This window comes from Antechinus flavipes, chromosome 5 (assembly GCF_016432865.1).
Source record: "Antechinus flavipes isolate AdamAnt ecotype Samford, QLD, Australia chromosome 5, AdamAnt_v2, whole genome shotgun sequence".
Taxonomy (NCBI): domain Eukaryota; kingdom Metazoa; phylum Chordata; class Mammalia; order Dasyuromorphia; family Dasyuridae; genus Antechinus; species Antechinus flavipes.
This window is the reverse complement of record NC_067402.1, coordinates 220,388,787-220,406,011: the sequence shown is the minus strand read 5'-3', so window position 1 is coordinate 220,406,011 and position 17,225 is coordinate 220,388,787.

Sequence of the window (17,225 nt, the reverse complement as noted above, 5' to 3'; positions counted from 1 at the left end):
AGGAGGCTGCTTTTCATGATTTAAGCATGCACAGGCAAACCTCATTATAGTTGTTGTTTGTTTCTCTATGTATCAGATACTCTTATCATCATGAGCTTCTCCTTAAGCAATTCTATTTTTAAGGAATTAGGAAAAGATCTTTCACATACATGTGAGAATTGGATAAAGGCTTGCTTCTATTTTCTCCATTTCTGAAAATGCTTATGTTGCAAAAGCTCACACACATAGTAACACAAAAAATATATAAAATAACGGAAAAGTACAATTATATTCCATATATTCCCCCAAAGAAGGAAAATACATCTTTGTGGTATTACTAAATAGATATTTTGCTTTGAACTTATACCTTTTCTGTCTAAGTAACTATGAAAAATCAAAATCTGCAGCAGAGGTCTCTTTATAATTCTCTCTGCTACTAGATGGTAATGTCTATGGTCATATTTTCTAAAAAGTATGTCATTATTAACTTTTCTAATGCAGGATTTAACATATAAATATTTATCCATATGACTACCTTAGGTAATTGCTTTACTTATTAGATTACTTTTCAGCTTCAAAGCAACTTTTTATCAATTATTGGTGCTCAGGGAAAGAAAAAGTAGAATGTAGTCATAGATTCAAAGTAGCATAGGCAAGTGCATATTCCCACTGCCACGTGCTACTTGAGGAGACTTAGAGAGGAATAAGAAGAGAAATCCAATTCCTACTATCAGGAAATTCAAGAGAGAGAAAACATTGGTGAATAGTCCCAAAAGCAAACTAATCAGAAGAGAGTGTTTCCATGGCTCTTCCTATTGTTGACTCTACAAAGGAGAACATATTAAAAAAAAAATCTAGCTCCCATAATTTTCATTTCCAAGTCATCTTTAACACAACTCCTCATCAAGAGTTATTGACTTATTCCAGCTGAGCCAGAGGTCATATTCACTTATGTGGAACTTGCCCCTTTCTGACAAAAATCTATAACCTGTGCTCTCAAGGAATTTAACTATGATGATTCCCAAAATAGAAAGTGTCCCTGATCAACACAAAATAGTAATAAATCTAAATCAGCAAACAAGTATAGACACACTATACCTAAATTTTACTACAATATGAAGTATCATAATACCCTTTTAGATAAGATATAGTGATATGAACTAGATGGAGAGTTAGCTTTAAAGGGCCAGTGTTGAATAAGTCTATGTAAAGGAAGAGATTTACTTATTAATTACTTGCTTACAAGAAAGTATTATTTGAGACCAGCTCTCTGTAAGAGTGCACAGTTCAAAGCATAGGCTGACCCTCCCCTATAACAACAAATGAAAGAAATCCTCCAGATAAATCTAGGATAAGTTTAGTGAAGAAAGCATGTAACAGGACTTCCAGTCAAGATGGCAGAGAGGACATACACATATATTTAAGCTCCATCTTTGCTCTCAGAATACTTTATTTCATGACAAGACCTCGAAATTAGTGCTTCACTGAAAAAAACCACAAATAATTACCAACAGAATATATCCTCGAAATTTGCCATAAAAGGTCTGTTTTTGCTCACAGGTGGGGATGGTTAGATCTGCCACAGACTGAAGGCAGGCAGCAGCAGCACAGCAGATAGTGAGAGTACAGAAGGCATCTCACACTGAGCAGACCTGAGGGGAGTGGGTATGATCAAAGTCATTTCTGTGGGGAGAACTTTACCACAGTGTGGCTACTTTGCCTTGGCAGCAAGCCAGTAGATCAGCAGAGAAGTTATAAACACAGAGGGTAAAGACTATAACCCCAAAAAGCTAGGGTCTCTTGGGACCTGGCCACAGCCACTCAGAGTTTCTCAGCATATGCTCAGAGTCTCAAAGTGTATACACAGTGCAGCCATTGCTGTCCTGCTAGTGCTTCACTGCTGTCCCCTGCATTCGGCCGAGGAAGCTCCATAATACGATCCAGCCTCCCCCCCAAAAAAAAGCAAACTGCATTTGTTTTTCTTGTTACTTTGTTTTCTTTGATAATTCTTTGATAAAATGAGCAAAAAATTTAAATGGGCTCTAACTATTGATAGCTTCTATATGGATAGAGAGCAGACTTTAAACCCTGAGGAGACTGAAAATAGACTGTCTCCAGATGAATCCCCAAAGACGGATATGATTTGGTCCTCAACACACAAGACTTTCCTAGAAAAAATTTAAAAGGCTCTAACAAGAGAGCTAGAAGAAAAATGGGAAAAGAAAAGGGAAGCTTGGCAAGAGAGTCTGGATAAGTCATGACACTCATTTGAAGATAGAGTGGATAAAGCAGTCAAATCCTTGAAAAACAAAATCAGTGAATTGGAAAAAGAAAATAGCTCTCTAAAAAATAAAATTGGCGAAGTGGGAAAAAAATTCCATAGAACAAAACAACTCACTTAAAAACTCAATTGGACAATTAGAAAAACATATTAAAAAGTAAGTGAAGAAAATAAATCATTAAAAATCAGAATTGAACAAAGGGAATTGAATAACTCAAGGAGACATCAAGAGTCAGTCAAGCAAAACCAAAAAAAAAAAAAAAAAAAAAAAGAAAAGAAAAGAAAAGAAAAGAAAAGAAAAGAAAAAAGAAACAATGGAAAAAAATGTCAAATACCTTCTTGGGAAAACAACAGACCTGGAAAATAGATCTAGGGGAGATAATCTGAGAAATTATTTGGACTTCTTGAAAAATATGATGATAAAAAGAACCTGGACAGTATTTTCCAGGAAATTATCAAAGAGAACTGCCCAGATGTTATAGAAACAGAGGATAAAATAGACATGGAAAGAATTCATCGATCACCTACTGAAAGGGACTCTAAAATCAAAACTCCAAGAAATATTGTGGCTAAATTCCAGAACTATCAGACCAAGGGAAAAAATGCTACAAGCTGCTAGAGAAAAATCAATTCAAATATAGAGAAGGCACAATAAAGATTACTCAGGATCTAGCAATGTCCATTTTAAAGGATGGAAGGGCCTGGAATCTGATAGTTCAAAAGACTAAGGAATTTGGTATACAGCTAAAAATAACTTACCCAGCCAAAATGATCTTTTTTTCCAGGGAAGAAGATGGACATTCAATGAAATAAGTTTTTCTGATGAAAAAAACAGAATTAAACAAAAAGTTTGATTTCCAAATATAGAACTCAAGAGAAACCTAAAAAGGTAAAAAAGAAATCTTGGGAACTATATTTCTATTATAAAGATATATAAAGAACACATGTAAAATATGTTCTAGAAACTAGAGGTAGAACAGGAATTGTACCAGAAAAAGGTGAAATTGGGGGCGATACATTTCACAAAGAGGCAAAGAAAACCTGTTATATCTAAGAGAAAGAATGGAGGGAGGATAAACATAGTGTGCCTCTTGCTCTCATCAGAATTGGCTTAAAGAGAAAAATATTAGACATATCTGATTTATGGTGAAACTTCTCCCACTTCATGGAAAAGTGGGAGGGGAAAAGTGAAAAGAGAAGGAGTACACTAAGGAGAAGGGAATACAGAAATTGTGAGGAAAGGGGGTAAGATAGAGGGAGGAATTCTAAGGTGGGGGAGAGATACTAAAAAAGAAGAGCTGTGAAAAGGAACTGTTGCCCACAGGTTTAATAGTGGGGAAAGGAGTAAGGGGGAAGGAAAGTAGGAAAGCATAAGGAAGGGTTAACAAGATGGCAAGTAATATAGAATTGGTCATTTTAACCATAAATGTGACTGGATAAACTTCCCCATAAAGAGGAAGTGGTTAGCAGAATGGATTAAAAGCCAGAATCCTACAATATGTTGTTTACAGGAAACACACTTGAAGCAGGGTGATACATACAGATTAAAAGTAAAAGATTGAAGCAGAATTTACTATGCTTCAGGTGAAGTCAAAACAGCAGGGGGAGCCATCCTGATCTCGGATCAAGCAAAAGCAAAAATTGATCTAATTAAAAGAGATAAGGAAGGGCACTATATCTTGCTAAAGGGTAGCACAGAAAATGAAGCAATATCAATATTAAATATATATGCATCAAGTGGTATAGCATCTAAATTCTTAAAAGAGAAATTAAGAGAGCTGCAAGAAGAAATAGACAGCAAAACTATGATAGTGGAAGATCTCAACCTTGCACTTTCAGAATTAAATAAATCAAAATCACAAAATAAATAAGAAAGAAGTCAAAGAGGTAAATAGAATATTAGGAAAGTTAGATATAATAGATCTTTAGAGAAAACTAAATGAAAACAGAAAGGAGTACACTTACCTCTCGGTAGTTCATGGAACCTATACAAAAATTGACCAAATATCAGGACATAAAAATCTCAAATTCAAATGTAGTAAGGCAGAAATAGTAAATGCATCCTTTTCAGATCACAACGCAATGAAAATTGCATTCAATAAAAAGCCAGGGGAAAATGGACCAAAAAATATATAATTGGAAACTAAATAATCTCATACTAAAGAATGATTAGGTGAAACAGCAAATCATAGGCATAATTAATAACTTCACCCCCAAAAATGACTATAATGAGATGTCATACCAAAATGTGTGGGATGCAACTAAAGCAGCAATAAGGAGAAGTTTTATATTTTTAGAGGACTACTTGCATAAAATAGAGAAAGAGAAGGTCAACCAATTGGGCTTACAATTAAAAATGTTAGGAAAGGAACAAATTAGACTTCTGGGGGTGGAGCCAAGATGGCAGAGAAGGCACACATGACTCTCTAAGCCCCTCTCATTCCCCTCATAACTAACTATTTAATTCAGCCTCAAAAAATAGCTCTTCACTGCTTAAATTCATGAAGATTAGAAGCACTACAATTTACCAGCCTAAATCAATCTGGAAGTTGGCCAAGAAAGGTTTGTCCTGAGGGCCAGGAAGAGACTAGCACAAGCAGCAAGAGGCTAGCATCCTGCGCAGACCAGGGGCGGGGGTGATCTCTGTGGCTAAAGAAGTTATAGGGACCACTCTCCTATAGGCTAACTGCTCTGGCTTGACTACAAAGCAATAAACTGGCAGAGAAATTAAAGCCTAAAAGAGAGGATACTCTAAAAAATGCCAGAACCTAATGAAATCTGGCTGTAACCACTCAAACCCGGAAGTGACTCAGGCATACTTTAATGCAGACCTGCATCCACATCCTGCAGTTCGGGGCAGTTACAAATCTGCATGGCAGAGGGACACAGCCTGGGCAGCCTCTAATGGCACAGTGGGGGGCTTGACCTGGGACAATAGAATTTCCCCAGCAGACTGTGCTTCCAGGGCAGACACTTCTGGTCCCTGCAAATCCATTCACTACTCAGCTACTAATACCCACAGCCCCAGGGCAGGCTTTGGCTTGGGGGAGTGAAACTCTCACTGCTTAGCATCTAGGCCCAGGGCAGTCATTATCCCACACAGCAGGGGTTCTTTGCAGAGCACTTTCCCAGCTCCACCCAGAAGGCCTGAGTAACTCCTTGGTGGGGAACTCTTTCCCAGAGCACACCTGTACCTCGCTGCTTTTTGTAGCTATCTGTCCATATACCTTTCAGTGCTCTGCAGAGGAAGCTGGTAACCTTCTGTTTCTGAAGGCAGATCCTACAGGCTTTAACAAAATGAGTAAAAAAATCAAAAGAACAATTGATAGTTTCTATACAAAAAGAGAACAACTTTTCAACTCTGAAGAAACTAATAGCAGACAGTCTCTAGACAATTATTGGTCCCCAATGCAAAAGGCTCTCCTAGAGAAGACTATTAGATATCTTAAAAGAGAACTAGAAGAGAAATGGGAAAAGGAAAGAGAAACTATGCAAGAGAGTACAGAAAAGGCATATAACTCACTAAAAGAAAAATTTGATAAAGTGGAAAAAGAACTGAAATGTGAATTGGAAAAGATAAAAAAATTCCCAAGAAGTGCAGGGAAACAGAATTTGTGAATTGGAAAAACAAAATAACTCACAAAAAAAAAAAAAAAATTAGTGAAATAGAAAAAAATTCCATAGAGCAAAACAACTCAATTGGACAATACAAAAAGAAATGAAAAAAGCTAATGAAGAAAATAACTCACTAAAAATCAGAACTTAACAAATAGAAATGACTGATTCATTGAGACATCAAGAATCAGTCACACAAAATCAAAAAAAAAAAAAAAATGAAAGATTGGAAAAAAATGTCAAATATTTACTTGGAAAAACAACAGACCTGGAAAATAGATCTAGGAGAGATAACCTGAGGATCATTGGACTACCCGAAAATTATGATGAAAAAAAGAGCCTAGATACTATTTTACAGGAAATCATCAAAGAGAACTGCCCAGAAGTAATAGAACCGGAAGGGAAAATAGGCGTTGAAAGAATTCATCAAACACCTTCTGAAAAAGACCCTACAATAAAGACTCCAAGTAATATTGTGGCCTAACTTTAGAATTTTCAGACTAAAGAAAAAATTTTAGAAGCAGCCAGGAAAAAACAGTTCAGATACTGAGATGCCACAATAAGGGTCACACAAGATCTGGCTGCTTCAACATTAAAGGATGAAAGGGCCTGGAATCAGATATTCCGAAAGGCAAAAGATCTTGGAATGCAGCCAAGAATAAACTACCCAGCTAAGCTGAATATTGTTTTCCATGGAAGAAGATGGACATTTAATGAAATAGAGGAATTCCATTTGTTTCTAAGGAAAAAAACAGACTTAAACAAAAACTTTGATCTCCAACAACAGGAATCAATAGAAGTAAAAAAAGGTAAAATGAACGCTTGAGAACTGTATTTCTGTTGTGGATATACATAAAAACCATATGTATAATTTGATTTTACTGATATAACATAAAAACAGGAAGTAGAAATGGAAAGGGGATAGTGTCAGAAAAAGGGAACAAGGGAGATAAAAAGAGGGAAACTACATGTGACGATGAGGCAAAGGAAACCTATCATATATGAGGGAACTTAGAAAGGGGGAGGAACATTGTGTGAATCCTACTCTCATCAGAGTTGGCTCAAAGAGGAAATAATTGACATATTTGTTTTACAGAGATTCTTTTCTCACTTCATTAACAAGTGGGAGAGGAAAAGGGAAAAGGAAAAAGAGTAATAAGGGAAGGGCACAAGAAAGGGAAAGGGATTTAAAGGAAGGAGAGAGGGATACTAAAAAGGGAGAGCTGCATGAGGACCAATAAGTTTAATACTAGGGAAGAAGGGAAGGAGGGCAAGAAAAAGAAAAGGATAATCTGGGGATATTAGGATGGCAGGAAATACAGAATTAGTAATTTTAACCGTAAATATGAATGGGATGAACTCTCCAATAAAGAGGAGGCAGATAGCAGACTGGATCAAAAGTCAGAACCCTATAATATGTTGTTTACAGGAAACACATTTAAAACAGGGAGATACATACAGAGTAAAGGTAAAAGGCTGGAGTAGAATCTATTATGCTTCAGGGGAAGTCAAAAAAGCAGGGGTAGCCATCCTTATCTCAGATCAAGCAAAAGCAAAGATTGATCTAATTAAAAGAGATAAGGAAGGAAACTATATCTTGCTTAAGAGTACTATAGACAATGAAGCAATATCAGTATTAAACATATATGCACCAAGTGGTATAGCATCTAACTTCCTTAAAGAGAAGTTAAGAGAGTTGCGAGAAGAAATAGACAACAAAACTATGATAGTGGGAGATCTCAACCTTGCACTCTCAGATTTAGATAAATCAAATCACAAAACAAATAAGAAAGAAATTAAAGAGATAAATAGAATAATACAAAAGTTACATATGATCTTTGGAGAAAATTGTTTGGAGATAGAAAGGAATACACTTTCTTCTCAGCAGTTCATGGAACCTACACAAAAATTGACCATATATTAGGTCATAAAGATCTCAAAATTAAATGCAGGAAGGCAGAAATAGTAAATGCTTTCTTTTCAGATCACAATGCCACAAAAACTACATTCAACAAAAAATTAGGTGTAAATAGACCAAAAAGTAATTGGAAACTAAATAATCCCATCTTAAAGAATGATTGGGTGAAACAGCAAATTATAGACACAATTAATAATTTCACTCAAGATAATGACAATGATGAGACATTATACCAAAATTTATGGGATGCAGACAAAGTGGTAATAAGGGGGAATTTTATATCCTTAGAGGCTTACTTGAATAAAATAGAGAAAGAGAAGATCAATGAATTGGGCCTGCAACTTAAAAAGCTAGAAAAAGACCAAATTAAGAAACCCCAATCAATTACTAAACTTGAAATTTATACCATTCCTGGAATAAATCCTACTTGATCATGGTGTATTATCCTGGGGATGATTTTCTGTAGTCTTTTTGCTAATATCTTATTTAAGATTTTAGCATCAATATTCATTAGAGAGATAGGTCTATAATTTTCTTTCTCTGTTTTCAACCTACCTGGTTTAGGTATCAGTACCATGTCTGTGTCATAAAAGGAATTTGGTAGGACTCCTTCATTCCCTATTTTTTCAAATAGTTTATAAAGCATTGGGACTAATTGTTCTTTGAATGTTTGGTAGAATTCACATGTAAATCCATCTGGTTCTGGGGATTTTTTTTTTTAGGGAGTTGATTAATAGCTTGTTCTATTTCTTTTTCTGAAATTGGACTATTTAAGCAATTTACTTCCTCCTCTGATAATCTGGGAAGCCTATATTTTTGGAGGTAGTCATCCATTTCACTTAGGTTATCAAATTTATTGGCATAAAGTTGGGCAAAGTAACCCCTTATTATTTCTTTAATTTCCTCTTCATCAGTGGAAAGTTCTCCTTTTTCATTTTTAAGACTGCTAATTTGATTTCCCTCTCTCCTTTTTCTAATCAGATTTACCAAAGGTTTATCAATTTTATTGTTTTTTTCATAAAACCAACTCTTAGTTTTATTTATTAGTTCAATAGTATTTTTACTTTCTATATTATTAATTTCTCCTTTTAATTTTAGAATTTCAAGTTTAGTAGTTGATTGGGGGTTTTTAATTTGGTCTTTTTCTAACTTTTTAAGTTGCAGGCCCAATTCATTGATCTTCTATTTTTCTATTTTATTCAAGTAAGCCTCTAAGGATATAACATTTCCCCTTATTACTGCTTTGGCTGCATCCAATAATTTTGATATGATGTCTCACCGTTGTCGTTATCTTGAGTGAAATTATTAATTGTGTCTATAATTTGCTGTTTCACCCATTCATTCTTTAAGATGGGATTATTTAGTTTCCAATTACTTTTTGGTCTATTTACACCTAACTTTTTGTTGAATGTAGTTTTTATTGCATTGTGATCTGAAAAGAAAGCATTTACTATTTCTGCCTTCCTGCATTTAATTTTGAGGTCTTTATGTCCTAATATATGGTCAATTTTTGTGTAGATTCCATGAACTGCTGAGAAGAAAGTGTATTCCTTTCTATCTCCAAACAATTTTCTCCAAAGATCATATGTAACGTTTGTATTATTCTATTTATCTCTTTAATTTCTTTCTTATTTGTTTTGTGATTTGATTTATCTAAATCTGAGAGTGCAAGGTTGAGATCTCCCACTATCATAGTTTTGCTGTCTATTTCTTCTCGCAACTCTCTTAACTTCTCTTTAAGGAAGTTAGATGCTATACCACTTGGTGCATATATGTTTAATACTGATATTGCTTCATTGTCTATAGTACTCTTAAGCAAGATATAGTTTCCTTCCTTATCTCTTTTAATTAGATCAATCTTTGCTTTTGCTTGATCTGAGATAAGGATGGCTACCCCTGCTTTTTTGACTTCCCCTGAAGCATAATAGATTCTACTCCAGCCTTTTACCTTTACTCTGTATGTATCTCCCTGTTTTAAATGTGTTTCCTGTAAACAGCAGATTGTAGGGTTCTGACTTTTGATCCAGTCTGCTATCCGCCTCCTCTTTATGGAAGAGTTCATCCCATTCACATTTACATTGTTTCATTCCATTCACATTGGTTAAAATAACCAATTCTGTATTTCCTGCCATCCTAATATCCCCAGATTATACTTTTCTTTTTCTTGCCCTCCTTCCCTTCTTCTCTAGTATTAAACTTATTGGTCCCACTAACGTCACGCAGTTCTCCCTCTTTAGTATCCCTCCCTCCTCCCTTTGAATCCCTTCCCCTTTCTTGTACCCTTCCCTTATTACTCTTTTTCCTTTTCCCTTTTCCTCTCCCACTTTTTAATGAAGTGAGAGAAGAATCTCTGTAAAACAAAATGTAACTTGATTCCTCTTTGAGCCAACTCTGATGAGAGTAGGATTCACACAATGTTCCTCCCCCTCTCTAAGTTCCCTCATATATGATAGGTTTCCTTTGCCTCACTGTCACATGCAGTTTCCCTCTTTTTATCTCCCCTCTTCCCTTTTTCTGACACTATCCCCTTTCCATTTCTACTTCCCTTTTTTATGTTATATCGGTAAAATCAAAATACATATGGTTTTTATGTATATCCACAACAGAAATACAGTTCTCAAGAGTTCCTTTTACCTTTTTCTACTTCTCTTGATTCCTGTTGTTGGATTTCAAATATTTTGTTTAAGTCTGGTTTTTTCCTTAGAAACAGATGGAATTCCTCTATTTTAATTAAATGTCCATCTTCTTCCATGGAAAAAAATACTCAGCTTAGCTGGGTAGTTTATTCTTGGCTGCATTCCAAGTTCTTTTGCTTTTCGGAATATCGGATTCCAGGCCCTTTGATCCTTTAATGTTGAGGCAGCCAGATCTTGTGTGACCCTTATTGTGGCATCTCGGTATTTGAACTGTTTTTTCCTGGCTGCTTGTAAAATTTTTTCTTTAGTCTGAAAATTATGAAGTTTGGCCACAATATTCCTTGGAGTCTTTATTTTAGGGTCTTTTTCAGAAGGTGTTCGATGAATTCTTTCAACACCTATTTTCCCTTCCAGTTCTATTACTCTGGGCAGTTCTCTTTGATGATTTCCTGTAAAATAGTATCTAGGCTCCTTGTTTCATCATAATTTTCGGGTAGTCCGATGATCCTCAGTTTATCTCTCCTAGATCTATTTTCCAGGTCTGTTGTTTTTCCAAGTAAATATTTGACATTTTTTTTCCAATCTTTCATTTTTTTGGTTTTGCTTGACTGATTCTTGATGTCTCAATGAATCAGTCATTTCTATTTGTTCAGTTCTGATTTTTATTGAGTTATTTTCTTTATGAGCTTTTTTTACTTCTTTTTGTATATGTCCAATTGAGTTGTTTTTGCTCTATGGAATTTTTTTCCATTTCGCTAATTTTTTTTTTTTTTAGTGAGTTATTTTCTTTTTCCAATTCGCAAACTCTGTTTCCTTGCACTTCTTTGGAGTTTTTTACCTTTTCCAATTCACATTTCAGGAAGTTGTTTTCTTTTTCCACTTTATCAAATTTTTCTTTTAGTGAGTTATGTGCCTTTCCCCATTTCTCTTCTAGCTGTCTTTTAAGGTTTTTAATAGTCTCTTCTAGGAGAGCCTTTTGTATTGGAGACCCACAATCATCTGGAGACTGTCTGCTATTAGTCTTTTCAGGGTTGAAAAGCTGTTCTCTTTCTGTGTAGAAACTATCAATTGTTCTTTTGACTTTTTTACTCATTTTGTTAAAGACTGTAAGGTTTGCCTTCAGAGCCAGGAGGTTACCAGCTTCCTCTGCAGAGCAGTGAAAGGTGTATGGACCGGTAGCTGTCCTGCCAACCCGCTACAAAAAGCAGCGAGGTACTGGAGTGCTCTGGAAAAGAGTTCCCCACCCGAAATTAACTCAGGCCTGCAGGGCCGGGCTGGGAAAGTGCCCTTCAAAGAACCCCTGCTGTGTGAGATAACGACTGCCCTGGGGCTAGACACTGAGCAGGGAGAGTTTCACTTCCCAAGCCAAAGCCTACCCTGGGGCTATGGGTATTAGCACCTGAGCAGTGAATGGATTTGCAGGGACCCGAAGTGTCTGCCCTGGAAGCACAGTCTGCTGGGAAAGTTCTATTGACCCAGGCTGAGCCCCCACTCTGCCAATTAGAGGCTGCCCAGGCTGTGCCCCCCTGCCATGCAGATTAGTAACTGTTCCCGCAAAAGCTGTGAACTGCAGGATGTGGATACAGGGCTGTTAAAATCTGCCTGAGTCACTTCCGGGTTTGAGGGGTTACAGCCAGATCTCTTTAGGTTCTGGTGATTTTTTAGAGTACCCTCTGTTTCAGACTTTAACTTCTCTGCCAGTTTACTGCTTTTTAATCAAGATAGAGCAGTTAGCCTATAGCAGAGTGGTCCCTATAACTTCTCTAGCCACAAAGATGCCTGCTCAGGACGCTATCCTCTCGCTGCCTGTGCTAGTCTATTTATGTCCTCTCAGGACAAACCATTCCTGGCGATCTTCCGAATTGAATTCGGCTGGTAAGTTGTAGTGCTTCTAATCTTCATGAATTTAAGCAGTGAAGAACTATTTTTGAGGCTGGATTAAATAATTGGTTATGAGGGTAATGAGAGGAGCTTAGAGAGTCATGTGTGTCTGCTCCGCCATCCCATGCTGAGGTTTCAATGCATACCATACAAATTTGCAAAAGTGACAAAAAGTGGAAACAATCAATGTTGGGTGAGATTGCCAAAAGTCCTATTGATAAAGCTGAACATTCATCCAACCTTTATATGAAAGCAATTTAGAATTATGTTTTAATAATCTACAATGTCCCTATCCTTTGACATAGAATTCCCAGTGCTAGGCATATACTAAAAGGATATCAAAGAACTAAAGTATTAATGGAAGCATTTTTGTGGTAGAAAAGAACTGGAAATCAAGGAAAGGCTCACAGAAAAGGGAATTGGTATGAGATGCACGGACATGGATATCACATAATACCATTATATCTTTAAAAATTATGGTTATTATATTGGATTGCTTGCCATCTAGGGAAGGAAGTGGGGGAAAAGAGGGGAAAATCTGAAAAACAAGGCTTATTTTTTGGTTCTCTTCTTTAAGGTTTTATTTCACTTCTATGTTTTTGCATTCCCAATACATTCTTCTCTTTGTTTCTTAGATGAGCCTTACCAGTGAGAATCCAAGTATTTCTATTCTGCTCATTATTACTGTTGTACAGGAAAAATTCTGCTTTAATAATTCTCATGTTCTCTTCAAATTTCAAAGTCTTCTATTTCCTCAAGTGTTGAATTATAGTCTTTCATTTTTAAGTATTTATTCAATGGTACCTAAACTCATTATTAGCTCTGGAGATCACATTTCTTTCTTTTGTTACTATTTTTTCTTTTGATTTCTCAATTTTTATTTAAAGCCTTTGAGATTTCTTCTTCCTAGAATCAGATATTTTCAAGGATTTTTTTTCCTCTAATTTCCTTATTATTCCTCTTTGACAATTTCATCTCTGACTTTGGTTTCTTGAAGAATTCATCATTTGACAAACTAGAAAGCATTGTGGCAAAAATTGTGGCTTAGACCAATAACTCACACAATACATCAAGTAAGGCTCTACAATTTGGAACTACACTCAAAAAGTTATCAAACTGTGCATACCCTTTGATCCAGCAGTGTTACTACTGGGCTTATATCTGAAAGAGATCTTAAAGAAGGGAAAGGGACCTGTATGTGCAAGAATGTTGGTGGCAGCCCTCTTTGTAGTAGCCAGAAACTGGAAACTGAGTAGATGCCCATCAACTGGAGAATGACTGAATAAATTGTGGTATATGAATATTATGGAATATTGTTGTTTGGTAAGAAATGCCCAACAGGATGATTTCAGAAAGGCCTGGAGAGACTTACATGAACTGATGCTGAGTGAAATGAGCAGGGCCACAAGATCATTATATACTTCAACAATAATACTATATGATGGTCAATTCTGATGGATCTTACCATCTTCAGCAATGACATGAACCAAATCAGTTCCAATGGAGCAGTAGTGAACTGAACCAGTTACACCCAGTGAAAGAACTCTGGGAGATGACTAAGAACCACTACATTGAATTCCCAATCCCTATATTTTTTCCCTGCCTGCATTTTTGATTTCCTTCACAGGCTAATTGTACAATATTTCAGAATCCAATTTTTTTTTCGTACAGCAAAATAACAGTTTGGTCATGAATACTTATTTTGTATTTAATTTATACTTTAATATATTTAACATGTATTGGTCATCCTGCTATCTAGGGGAGGGGGTAGGGAGAAGGAGGGGAAAAATTGAAACAAAAGGTTTGGCAATTGTCAATGCTGTAAATTACCCATGCATATAACTTGTAAATAAAAAGCTATTAAAAGTTTTTTTTAAAAAAGTAAGGCTCTAAATGGATGCTTAACTAAATATAAAAAATCATGTCATAGAAAAAGTAGTGAAGCAAAATAGAAATTATGTTTCATATATGTAGATATAGGGAGTATTCTTGATTAAAGAAGAGATAGAGAGGAGGAACTTAGAACCCTTCTTAGGATTAGTTAATTGAGAAAACACTTTCTGAGTGGAATTTAGTGAATCTCTGTGATTTTTACTTACAACATCCTTGCTGACTTGACTTGACTTTTAAGTAGCAGGAGGTAGAACTTCAGTTATGTGTTTTAATGGAAGGGATAGAGAATCATTGAAGATGCCCTGGTTGAAAATTATTTTTTTTAAATAACTTTTTATTGACAGAACCCATGCCAGGGTAATTTTTTACAACATTATCCCTTGCACTCACTTCTGTTCCAATTTTTTCCCTCCCTCCCTCCACCCCCTCCCCTAGATGGCAAGCAGTCCTTTACATGTTAAATAGGTTATGGTATATCCTAGATACAATATATGTGTGCAGAACCAAACAGTTCTCTTGTTGCACAGAGAGAATTGGATTCAGAAGGTATAAATAACCCAAGAAGAAAAACAAAAATGCAAGCAGTTTATATTCATTTCTCAGTGTTCTTTCTTTGGGTGTAGCTGCTTTTGTCCATCCTTGATCAATTGAAACTGAATTAGCTCTCTTTATCGAAGAGATCCACTTCCATCAGAATACATCCTCATACAGTATTTTTGTTGAGGTATATAATGATCTCCTGGTTCTGCTCATTTCACTTAGCATCAGTTCATGTAAGTCTCACCAATGCTCTCTATATTCATCCTGCCAAGTCATTTCTTACAGAACAATAATATTCCATAATGTTCATATCTGGTTGAAAATTATATGAAAAATATACAACTTTTTGTAGCTAGCAGATTCTGCTGAATCTTGAACTATATAGTTATTCTTTTGACATCAATCACTTAAAGATATGTCAGGAAACTTTTCCTTGGTAGAGTGAAAAAAGATTTATGGAAGGAACACTGGTTTTGTGAATGGAATGACTGAGTGGGAACAGTAGTATGAATTTGATGGGAAGCTGGATTGCAGCACAATTGTAAATCAGTGTATATTGTATAAAAGATAATGAGTCTAGATATGACCAGATTTAATCCATAAATAGGTCATTGACAGTGTAGATGTGAGAAAGAGTAGTTGAACCCAACAATGAATGTGAAGTATACTAGCGATTACAAAGAAGCTGGCATTATCAGGGCAGTCTTAAAAAAGATGGGTTGAGTCTTCTCTTTTAGAAGTTGGAAAGGAAGGAATGGTAGGACAATATGAAAATAGGTACCTGTAGTTCCATCCTAATACTGTGCCAGATTCTATAACAATAAGAGAAATAGAAACTTCATGATCTCATAGAAAATGGACTAATGGGAATTTCTTCTAAATATGGTTTGTCCTAGGGAATCCTACACAGCTTCTGTATAAAGTCAAGAAGCTCATAGACAATGTGGGAAGGAGCAATGAGATGCCAGACTCAATCACATATTCTCAATGCTTAACTGTATAGTAGTCCTCAAAGTGTAGTCCAAAGAATTGTTGGGGTCTCTGAAACCCTTTCAGAGGATCTACAAATTCAAAATTATTTTTTATTTCTAATATAGTAAATAGCTATAAATATGATCCATGTAAACAAAAACTCTTTGAACAGATCCTTGATACTTTTTTAACAACATGAAGATACTGAGAACAAAAGTTTGAGGACCACTTAACACTTTGACAATCTAAATTGGGCCTCTGTGGGGAGTGGTAATAGAGAGGTCTATTTAAAGTCATTTTGTCAACATTAATTAGATAGAAGATTTGTTAGTAATGTTAGAACTTGGTTCCCCAAGGTCCCATTTATTTGTGAGTTCAATCCCCATGTACTTAGAGAACATGGAACAGACAAAATAAATATCCTTGGTCCTTATCCTATAATTTGGAGAGAAATCTGTCCCCTGCTCAGATGAATGAGGCCTTTCCTCACAATAAAAAAAGGAATTGAAGTCCTCTTCCTTCAACCATGATTTTATATTTTGTTTCCCTATGTAGAATCATGAAAATATGTTGTATTTTAAATTTGGGAGATAATTTTTGATTCAGTAACATTTTAGAGATGATAAGGGAAAACAAATTAGAGCAATACTCTGTGAAGTTATACAAGAAAGGAACTTGGAGATCTCTGTCCATTACCCAGTCTGCCTGTGAATGTAAAATTGCAGAAGCATGAGAGAAAACATAGCCAGATGTACATAGACACTTCTCTCTTAAACCAGCACTACTCAGTTTTGATTTATGGCAAGATAAACCAGGGTTACACTTGCCACTGAGACATAAGCCTAGTTAGAAAAGTAAGTATAAAAAGAGTTTGTCTTGTCAGTATTGTCCCTTTTGATAGCTGTGATGAAATGGGTGTGGTCGATTTAAAAACCTATTAAAAAAAATAACATGCCCATTGACTTCACACCTCTTGATAGAAGAAAAGTCAGGTTTACGTATATGTCAGTTACCCATGTGATTTCTCTATTAGCAGTGCTAAACATTTCTTAAAACATCCTCTTTCCTAGTTATTTACTTGAAAGAAAAGGATTCCTTGCTGAAAATGAAAGCAATAGTAAGACAGTTGACCCATGAAGTGGATATTTTTCAAGGTCTTGGAGTGTAAGTTATTTAAAAGATCCTTTTCATCAGAAAATTGGCTGTAATCAGGACTTTTAGAGGAAGGGCAATTTGTTAGATAAAAAAGGAAAGGGAATATTTCCCAGAGAAGAAATAATTCTTTAAGGTGGCAAAAGGTGCCGTAGGTTTCAGAGGAGAGAAGTTACAGAAAGGACAGAAAGACACATTCAGAGAGGAGTTTCTACTAGGAAACAATTCTGGCTCAAAAAGTCATTCTATGTGAAATATTTTCCACAAAACCAAAAGAAAAAAAGAAATTACTTCTCCAATAATCATGTATCTGGAAAAGTAAGCTTCTTGTTCCACTTGTTTGGTATCTGCAACATGG